Source organism: Sciurus vulgaris, assembly GCF_902686455.1.
Source record: "Sciurus vulgaris genome assembly, chromosome: 6".
NCBI classification, from domain to species: Eukaryota; Metazoa; Chordata; class Mammalia; order Rodentia; family Sciuridae; genus Sciurus; species Sciurus vulgaris.
This window is the reverse complement of record NC_136466.1, coordinates 56,462,508-56,473,185: the sequence shown is the minus strand read 5'-3', so window position 1 is coordinate 56,473,185 and position 10,678 is coordinate 56,462,508.

Sequence of the window (10,678 nt, the reverse complement as noted above, 5' to 3'; positions counted from 1 at the left end):
ATCTAACATTCTAAAATTAGTAGTTATCTTTAAATTTTAGTTATTGAATTGTCTTTTTAGAAGAGTGTTCAATTTAGATTCCTTATACATACGCTTAAAATCAAGGCTTGCAATGTTCCCATTCCCAGATGCTCCTGTGTGCGCGCGCGTGTGTGTTTTGGGGGGATGGGGGGGGCGGCGCTGTGGTTTCTCTGCACTTGGAACATAAACTGTCATTTTTTGGCCTTAAAAATGAGTCTGGAGGACTATATTTTAAAGGATTCCAAATTGCTACTTAAGAAGTGAGACAAGTCAGACCTTTTCATTGTGCATCAGGCTCTCTGCTGTAATTAAACAAGTGTCTGAAGTTTTCCAGGTGAATGGATGTGACAGTGGATTGGTGGTCAACAACTGTCGTCAAATGAAACAATTTCAATAGGTGATATCTGCATTTGTTCAGAGAATCCCATGGTTCTGACTTGTATCTACTTTTCTATAAATCTGGAGCTTCAAAGAGACTGAAAATTCTTTTTGTATTGATTTTTTTCCTGGTTGATTTTGTTGAAGAAAACTAATGAGGAGTTGCCGAGCATGAACACAGAAAGGTGCATTGGAAACGTGTGGCATTTGTCTCATTTCCAGGACAATAGGCTAATACCTCTAAAAGAAAATTGATTCAGAGAATGACATTGAGCATATGCTAGGTTAATCCCAGAGTCTGAATTCATCCTGAGCACGTAATCTTAGAAGCTCTGAAAGTATTCATTGGAAATCCAGAAATGCTGTCTAGTTCTGACACATTTCTTCTTTCAATAAAAACCAGATCTGGGCTGATGCTAGTGCTAAGCTCTGGGGCAACTAGAACGGAGTCAACATTGGGTGAAATTCCACCATTTATCACACCAGCTATTCCAGTAACTTAAATATCCTACTCCCAACATGTTAACACAGTGCACTTACTTTGCTTTTGATAGATGGCATTTGTTTGTTTGAAAAGGTTATTGCTAAAAGTGCTGTCTTCAGATAAATGTACTCAGATTTGTATTTTAAATGTAGATCACAGCTGCACTTTTTAAAATAGGTTGGAAAATAGCTAGATGCCGATTTATGTTTGGCAGCTAGTTTTAGTGGTATTCAGAATTTCTGCAAGGATACTTTGAGTTGTTCCCTTGAGTTTTCACAGCTCATGAAAACTCAAAACAGCATTAAAGACAAGAAGGAAAAAAAAAAAAGCTTTAATACAATATGTTCAAACCTCTGCGGGTTAGTTTGTTCCAGGTTTTCCAAACTTGTTTCAGTTTGGAATGAGTTTTTTTCCATTTGTTTAAACAATTATTGCAGTTGTTTGAATGTGTTCTGTGAATAATAAAAGACTTGCTGAGTGCTTAATGTAGATTTGGAAATGCCCAGGTCAAAGTGCTCTACCTGTGGGCAATGTGTGTTCATTTGGTCCATTTTTCCTGTTAGTTAAAAACATGGATTCTGAGTCCCAATTTCTAAATGTGCTCTGCAGGGACTGTTGCACAAGTTTCTCAGTTTCTCTTGTTTCAGTTTCCTCATCTGTGCAATATGGACTTTAATAGTACTTGACTATGGGGAATTAGGTAGATTAAGTTAACACAAAGAATTTAGAAATGCTTAGCTCAATATTCACTGTTCTGTGTGCGTGTACATGTATATGTGTAAATAGTAATTAGTAATCTTGAACTACACTTAAAGTTATTTCTTACATCCTATTCCTGTTCCCATCATTGATTATGGGAAATTTGTTTTATCAAATGTGTTGAATATCTAACAAAATATTGAAGTAGACTCTTAAGAAAATCTGAAGAAAATCATGTTATTGGATAGTTTGAAAATATTCTATCACCTTCTCTTATTTTATCCTTTAATATTTCCAGGTCTAGAGAGCACTGGGAAGCAGGGAAGACTCTGGGTAGATCATAAATTACTGGAATGATCCATTCAGAACCTTCCAGATGTGTTATAGAATTGGTGTGACTAGATCAGTGTGAGAAAAAGATGTGATAAAGAATTTGGGCAGTATGTTTGTTTTTCTTATGGAGAACGCTCCCCTCCCCCACAAACTGGTAACTTTTTCTTCTTCAGTGTTCCTTGGAGATTTCAATAAATGATTATTTTCCACCATTTCTTCCACATAGCCAACTGATTGACCTCCTTGTGTCTGAGGTTCTTGTTTTTGTTCATCAGTCCAGAGCACTTTGCTCAGAGATGGAAATTGTTTTGGACACCCCCTGGCCCTCCACGTTGTGAGATTGGCTCTGGTTTGAGCATAGTCTGTGCACTTTGCTTTACTATTCTGAGAGTGCTCAGCATGGAGCAGTATCTACTTTTCCTGTTTTACATCTTTCATTTTAAAGATCCAATTACCTCAAGTCCTTTCCTTGAATATTGCAGTGAGCCTGCTGACCTAATAATTCTCTCATCTCTAATTTCCATCATTATCTCTACTTGAAGTTGCATCACACACACACCTGGGCCAGACAGTGTGTGTGAAGGACGGAGACAGTCCCCCATGCAGGAGGAAATGACTCACATCATCTGGGAGCTCGGTCTCAAGTGCATCATCAAGGTTATTTCCTCATTGTCGGTAGCATTTGTCAGGTATGTTATTTTAAATCTGTGCCATCAAACTGCACGGGCACAGCTGTTCTGCTCTTCAGAAATGCTGAGACAGGCACAGCCCAGAAAATGTCCACTACTCCGTCTATATATTCAACAGTCGGAGTTTTTAGGTCCATTCCTTTGTCACCCTCTGTGACGGCCAAATGCAGTCAGTAGTTTGCTCTGTTCTTTTTGATGCACTACCGTCAAACCTTTGGTAAATTGACAATTCCTTATTCTTGGGAATTTAGTAATGAGAAGATGTTTCAGTTTTCCTGATGGTGTTTGAAAAGGTAACACTTGAATTCCATTTCTGGAAGCTGTAATTCTGGCAAAATAAGGATATCGTTAAAATAATAACAGTAGCTATCATTGTCGAGGGTCTGCTCTGTGCCAGACTCCATTACAAGTGTTTTATCTATCAGTATCTTTTGAGCTACACAGCAGCACAATGGTCTTGCAAAGTATTTATTTTTATTACTGTTGTTCCTTGGGTAAGCTGGATCTTGGAGGGTGGAAGCTTCTTCAGAAGGCACACTACTGAAGAGAGAAAAACCTCCTTGTGACTAATCCTCTTTTTCCCCTGCAGAGAAGTTTAGCTGCAGATGTGATCTATGCATTTGAGGGTCTGGGCATTTTGTTTTCTGGAGGAAGTGCCTATTGATGGACAGTCTAAAGGAAGTCCAAGACACTGAGAAGTAGTGTGAGAACTTTTGCTTCCCAATTTGTTTGGTTCATCTGTCAGTGTACAACCCAGAGGGCAGTATGTGAGGTGGGTTACCAGGCAAACCAGGCTTCTTGACCTCTCCAGAGTCTGCTTCCCAGGGGGCCTGACCGCCCCAATCCCTCCCTTTATTCCACCACTATCTGTGCCCCAAATTTTTCATCATTCCCAGTAAGAACTATTCCCATTAAACATCAACCTCTTCTTCCCCTACTCTCTAGCCCCTGGTAACTAACTTCTATTCTACTTTTTATATGGCATTTACCTATTCTAGGTAGCTCATATGAATGGACTCATACCATGTTTGTCTTCCATGTCAAGCTTATTTCACTAAGGACAGTGTTTCAAAGTTCATTCATGTTGTAGCAATATCAAAAATTTCACTTTTATGTTCCCAAATTCCATTGTTTGTAGATACCATATTGTGTTCATCAGTTGCTGGTCTCAGGGTTAGCTCTTGGGGGGAGGTCATCGAATGGTTTCCTGTTCCATTTTCTCAAAACCTCATGGCAAACCCAATGTTTGTTTTGGGAAGTTCTACCTTCAGGATGGAGCACATTAAGATTGGGTTTTAAAATCAGGTTCTTCCAAGTATTTATTGAGGTCTAAGTAGATGTCTGCTGCTGTTTTTGACAATAGCAGGTGTCCGTAAGCAGTTATGGAGTTTGCTGTTCTTGCAGAAACTCCACTTAGGCCCACATGTGTGCACTAAGACTCTTTCATAGCCTCAAGATCATCTTGCACATGTGCAACACTTTGTCTCTCCCAGATCCTTCCCCAAACAGTTAAGTAGCCATGGAAGTATGCATCTAAACAAGTTATAGAAGATATGGAAAATCCAAGGAAGAGAAGTTGGGTATTATTTTGAGTGGTCAGCCATGCATTTGAGAAAAGACAGAATTTGAATTAGATCATAAATCATGGGGAAGATATGGTTGGTATAGTGGGGATGGAGAGTGTTATCAGGAAGAAGAAACTGCTTAGGTAAGTTAGAGCCCAGAATAGGGACAGTGTGTGGTCTGGTTCATGGGAGAAGATTTTAGTTGAAGAGAAGTGGGAGGAGGATTAGGTAGTTAAAGTCATATAATTTTAGATTGAGGAGAAATATTGGACAAATATTTACCAATATAATTTTTCAGATGAAATTATTCTGAAAAATCTGTAGATCAGTAACCAGCCTTTATTTGTAGGTAAGAGATAATATTGGGTTGGGTACCCAAACAAAATTCACACCCAAGGTCAAACCAGGGGAACATGAACGTTTTAGGGGTTGGAGGAAGGAAGCCAGAAAAGAAGGCAGAAAATACCTAAGGGAGAATGGGTCAAGTGTGAATTATCACAACCTAGCAGGAGTGTTTCAGGAGAGTGTGTTCAAAAATGCACTAAGATCTGAAAGAAGGATGGGATCTCTGCCATTGGCTTTGACAAGTAGGAGGGAGATGGTTTGTTGGGCAGCATCACAGTACTGTGGAGTAGGTGAGGGTAGAAACCAGTGTGCAGTAGGCTGAAGAGTAGCAGGGAGTTGGAGTGAAGATGCTGAGTGAAGTAGGTCTCCAAATGAAAACTGATGGACAAGAGGGAGGCAGAGTGGTAGATAAAGGGGCAATGTGCTTAAGAGAATGGGCTAGGACCGCTGTAATTGTTGTTAGAAAAAACGAGAAACCAAAGTATGTTTTTGTTTTAGTGGAAGAACTAGTAATGAGGTGTGGTTTGATTAATCAGCCAGAATGAGAATCACTGGAACAGGTGGTTTTATAAGTGGTAGTTTTGAAAGATGAATCTGGCAGTGGAATGCACACTGGTCCGAAGTTCAGGAGATGCTAGGGGCCAGAAGTGTATTTGGGGCATTGCTTCAGATGGCAGTGAAGATGTTGGGGAGCTGTATTTGGACATAAGGGAAGTAAAGGGCTAGAGATGGCTATCAAGGAAGTTTCAGGAAAAGAAGGAAGAGGGCTTAATGTTGAAAACTGAAAGTAAATCTATAAAAGAAACCCTAAGTGTGGCTTGACATTCTAGTGCATTTAATGTAGTGGGGTCATTTTTCCTACACTCCCAAAAACTGTTGAGGATACAACTTGTCCAGGGTCTCTGACAGTGACACAAGAAACGCTGTTTTTCTTTGAAGTATGCCTTTATGTTAGGAGAGTATTATATGATCTTCCAAAACTCATTTCTCTGATTTTGCATCTCACCGTCATCCCATTCCCATGAGTGAGCAGCCGTTAAAAATAGGCTGAGTCATTAGGGGAAGAAAGAGATGCAAAGGCCAAATCTGACCTTCCAGGATAAGAGCCTTGAGCCTCTGCACAGTGCACCTGTTCACATAATCATTTTGTTGTCAGAGCTGCTTTTTTGCTGCTTTTCCTTTGCTCCTGTTTCAAACTTATTTTTGGAGCATTTCCGTGACCTTGAACATGAAATGAAACGGTGATGCCACTTCTCAAGGGGAAATGTGCTTAAGATGTGCTGGTTCATGAAAGAGAATCATCAGGGAGAGTTCCCCAAGGGCTTAACCTTCATCAGCTTTTCAAAGAGAAAAGCTGCTTCCTTCCACTTGCACAGAACGCTCTCCCCGGGTTCCTTTCCCACTTCTCTTCCCATCGTTTTCCTGCACAACAGTAGATTTTTTATCTTTTGAGTCTTGTAGTGTGGACTCATCATCTGTAGTTCAATAACGTGGTGACTTTTTCTTTCCTCTCTGAACTTTGCTAGCACATCACTAGTTTCCAACATTATCTGGAAGGACGGGCAATGTTATTGAAATTACACAGCCCAAATCCTAATTCAATCATTGTTCTCCCATTGGTTGAATGTCTGAGAGATTTTTGTTTGTATAGCATAATGTGACTATGTAGTCTGGTAAGGGTAATTTCCTTTCTTAGGACCCTTTCTGTATGGAAGAGACAAAGAGGGAATTCACCCCATAAACATAAATAATTATGAACTGTCAATTAAAAATATGAGCATGAAAAGACATAAACCATACATACACCAACAAAACTCCAAAGAGGGGTATAGGAGAAAAATTTTGCAAAGACAGAAGAACCATGCAAATTCCTCTACCCTGAAATACCTAGACAACCACGAATGAGGGAACAAGGGATAAAAAGGGTGCCGATGAGATGCTGGTGACCCTGGAAAAGAATGAAGAAGTCTGAATGCCTAGGACTCAGAGCTGGAATTAGCTCATTGGTCCCCAGATGGCTGGGGCAGAGAAAACCACTGAGGGATGCATTGGGGAGCAGAGCAGGGTGTAAAGAGGCCAGTTTTGGCCGGCAGCCTTGGAGTGAGTGAGATCTTTATTCTGCTTGCCGTAGATAATATCATGTTCAGCATAACTAAAAGTAATCAAGAGGCCTGACTCGACCTTCTAAATTTAGGTGGCCCATTTTTCACACTCCCAACAATGATGCTTCCCAGAACAATTGCTGGCCTCCAGGAGAGCTGGTTCTCTTATGCAGTGGTAGGAAGGAACTTCTGTGCCTAAAGTTAGATTAATGATCTCAGCATGGCCCTATGGAGAGTGGATACCACTGTTATGTTCCGGAAGTGGTGTGGGCCTCTACCACTCTGGGCCTACTACTGTGACATAATTTTTGTTGTGAGTGAAATATTTCCCAGTGTCCTTTTTTTCCTGAGAATTTCTGTTGTTTCTACCTTTGCTTATTCTTCCTTTATTCAGTTTCCTTTTTGATAAACGTTAAACATGGGCCGCACTCAAACTAGTCATCTAATTTAAATACATTAGTGATGAATTTTCAGATGTGCATTACTGTGAAGTGTGTATTGACTGTGTTATCTCACTATGGAAACAGCCACACAGGGAAGGCAGAGACATACCAGACAAGGGCCCATTACCTGCTTCTCATGTTCTGATATGCTGATACGCAATGTAATAATTTACAATAGTATTTGATTTCATGAAATAAATTGTTGCTCATATTAAGGCAAGGAAAGATTCTTCATCCTGAAATTGAGAAATTATTAATGTGTAAAATCTATGGGACTTGGATGTTTGAAGAACTATGGCAAATCACTAAAAATGTCCCTTTTAGAGAAAACAAAATTGGATGATTTTAAAAGATTTAAATAAAGGTTGAAAAATGTTTTTTTTCCCCATGTTGACTTAGTGAAACTTGAATTTGAGTGGAACACATTAGAAAATAACAGAAGCATCTTTTTTTTTTTTTAAAGTGAACTTATTCTTCAGAATATTCCTTCTTCCCTTTGAAATTCTGAGAAAACAACTGCTTTCCAAAAGAGAACTAACTTCTAGAATAGATTGTTTTCTGAGAGTAAATTCCAAAGAATCCAGCAAGTTTTTCAAGAGTAGGTGTATATGTTCATGAAAGAATTTGAAAAACCGAACACTCTCCACCTCCTACATAGCCCAAAAATAACCATGATAAAAATAACATAACCATCCAGAGAAACAAAGTATAGAACACTAGCAAATGTTAATTTTATATAGCCAATACGAGGGTAATGGAGCAGCTATGATTGACAGTTACTGAGTGATATTGGTAAAATTCATTATCTGTGTGATGTTTCCTATATTGCAAGGAGATTTACTGTGAGCTGAGCCTGTATAGGCAGGCATGTGGGGGAAAATGTAGCAGCAATTTAGAAAGGGAAATGGCCTGGGATGATGGCCCAGCTGGAAGTGAGAATGTTCCTGCACTTGAAGATCAGTGCAGTTTAGAGGATTTAGCAGCTCTGATTATCAGGTTAGTAGCTGGAGGACTTCATTGGCCTCAACATTTCTTCTGCTGCAGTGATTTAAATGGGAGGGATGATGAAATAATCAATTTCAATATGAATATGTTGAGTTGGAAACCCACAATTCTGTATTAAACAGGCAATTGAAGACCGAACAGAAGTGGTGAGAAGTCTGAAGGACCATGCGTAGAGGACAGGTTTTCAGTACAAGAACATTTACTTTGGATACTTACCCATCTTGAGTTCTAGAGTATTTGGAATGCTGAAGTTGTACTGCAAGTTTCTAATCAATTTGAAGTCTAAGGTCCTAGTATGAAAGATGTTAGATCTGCTAGACAGTTCTAAAAGCAATTGCTAGCCACAATTTTATTACAAGTTAAAATTATTTATCTGTGTGATGTAATCCGAAGGTGGTGATGGGTAGTTGACCGTGAGCAGGTGGGTAGGGAAAGGAAATTAAGGGAGATAACTTACAGGCGGACAGCAAAGATATGCATCAAACTGAGTCCATAAGTCCCAGGACTGGGAATCACCAGAAACTTTATCAAAGCAGACAAACATCTGAAAAACAGGAATTGGTGTGTCAAACTGCCCCCCTAATTATAAACTCTTAAATCTTAAACTCTTATAATCTCTTGTTACCAGGTTATCATGACCATCACATATCAGTCAAAAAGGAGGGTATGAGAGAAGGCGACAATAACAAAGGGGCCCCAAACCCTTAAAAACCCAGACTGTAAGAGTTATGCTGTTATCTCAAGAGATGGTCCACTTAGCACCTACACTGTGCATCCTTATCCTCTCTGCCTCTAATAAACTCCTGCTCTAAGTGGCTTGTTTGAAATCTTTCCTATGCCAGTGCTGGTTGGTGCCCTGTGACTGCTTCTGGTCCTTGGGACCAACTCTGCAGCAGTAGCATGGTGGGAAGGATTGAGCTTTGGTCCTCGAGTATCATGATTTAGTTCCCAGACTTGGACCTAATAATTCAAGCTCTCTGAACTGGGGCAAACCATCTTCTATATTCCAATTATTTTGTCTGTACAATAGCAAAGTTTACACTGATCCTACCTTTTCCAGGGGAGGAAGTGAGAATCAAAGGAGATACTCTACTTGGGATGCTTGAGAGAGATTTGTAATAACTGTATGCAAAAATAACCAAAATGGTTTCCACACCATAATGAAAGTACAAATAATTGGGATGAGAGCAGACTTCATGGATCAGCTATGCCTTTTATTCAGCAGTGCCGTCAATTAGTCAGGCATTTGAGGGCTCACTTTCTGGGTAGAAAATGGCCCTGATGACAGGGGAAGTATGGATTTATATAGGTGACACATTGGGAGATGCCTTATTCATTGAAGACTTCAACAGAACATACCAGTTTGGGCATTCAGGAAACAGGTTGTGAGAAGTTGATATTTTTTTTACTGGGCAAGAAGGGAGGATTCAGAGTTCAGCATTCAGTGCTTACCTTTTTCCCTCCAGGATCTATTGTACTGTCACTAGGAAAGGATTTATTTGGGGAAGGATCAATGTTTTGGCTCCTTCCCAGAGACTGTCATTTAGGCTTGATGGATAACTCCTTCCCAGGGATTGTCTTGTCACTGGGTGCTGTTTGCATCCCTCCCAAGGATTGTCTTATCACTGGGAAAGGATGCATTGGGAAAGGTTCAATGTTACCAATGTTTTGCTTCCTTCCTTCCTCCCTCTTCCCAGGCCACTGTTTTGGGGGTTTTTATTTCCATATCCTTCAATAACAACGGAAGATTTTCTTCCCCCAGTTTTCCTTTAGTATTTTTGTTTTTGGTAGTTTAATTATTTTAATGATTTTGATACATTTTTTTGGGGGGGTGATGCTGGAGATTGAACCAGGGGCACTTTACTACTGAGCCACATCTCCAACCTTGATCGTTTTTTTTTTTTTTTTTTGAGACAGTGCCCCACTAAATTGCCCAGGCTGGCCTTGAACTTGCAATCCTCCTGCCCCAGTCTTTCTAGTCACTGGGATTATAGGTGTACCACTGAGCCCAGCTTGGTAGTTGATTTTGATGAGTTTTGTTTAATGCAGATGTCACTGATCTAAGCCATCAAAATTCCCTTTTTGGAAATATACAAAATACATTTTAAAATGAACTACTATTATTAGCTACCTCTTAGAAGTTCTTAAGTCTATTTTAGCTTCTAGAAATACTCAGAAGAAAATGTTTCACTAATTGGTGATTTAATAACATTGTTGAATTTGATTTATGTTAATAGCTATATTTTGCCTCTAAACTCTAAAAGTATTTAGAGTCTAAATTATGTACACTATATATGCTAATACAGGAAAAGGGGGAAAAAACGACACTGTTGCTGTGGTTTGCTGAGTAGTGGGGAAAACACACATTACTACTGCTTCCCTTCTATACTTCTGCAGTGGATAGAGCCCACTGAGGGAAATGATCATTTCAAAGCTCTGTCTGGTTTTTTCCCTGGTAAGGATGTAAGCCCAGACTGGATGGCTGAGTTTAGAAAAACACATTAATGGCTTTTTTTTTTTTTAAGTTCCAGAAGACAAGTTTGTTGTCTGCCACCACCCTAGCCTTACTGAAAGAGACTTGAGAGAGAAGGGCTAAAGTGCTCTGTCAAACTTC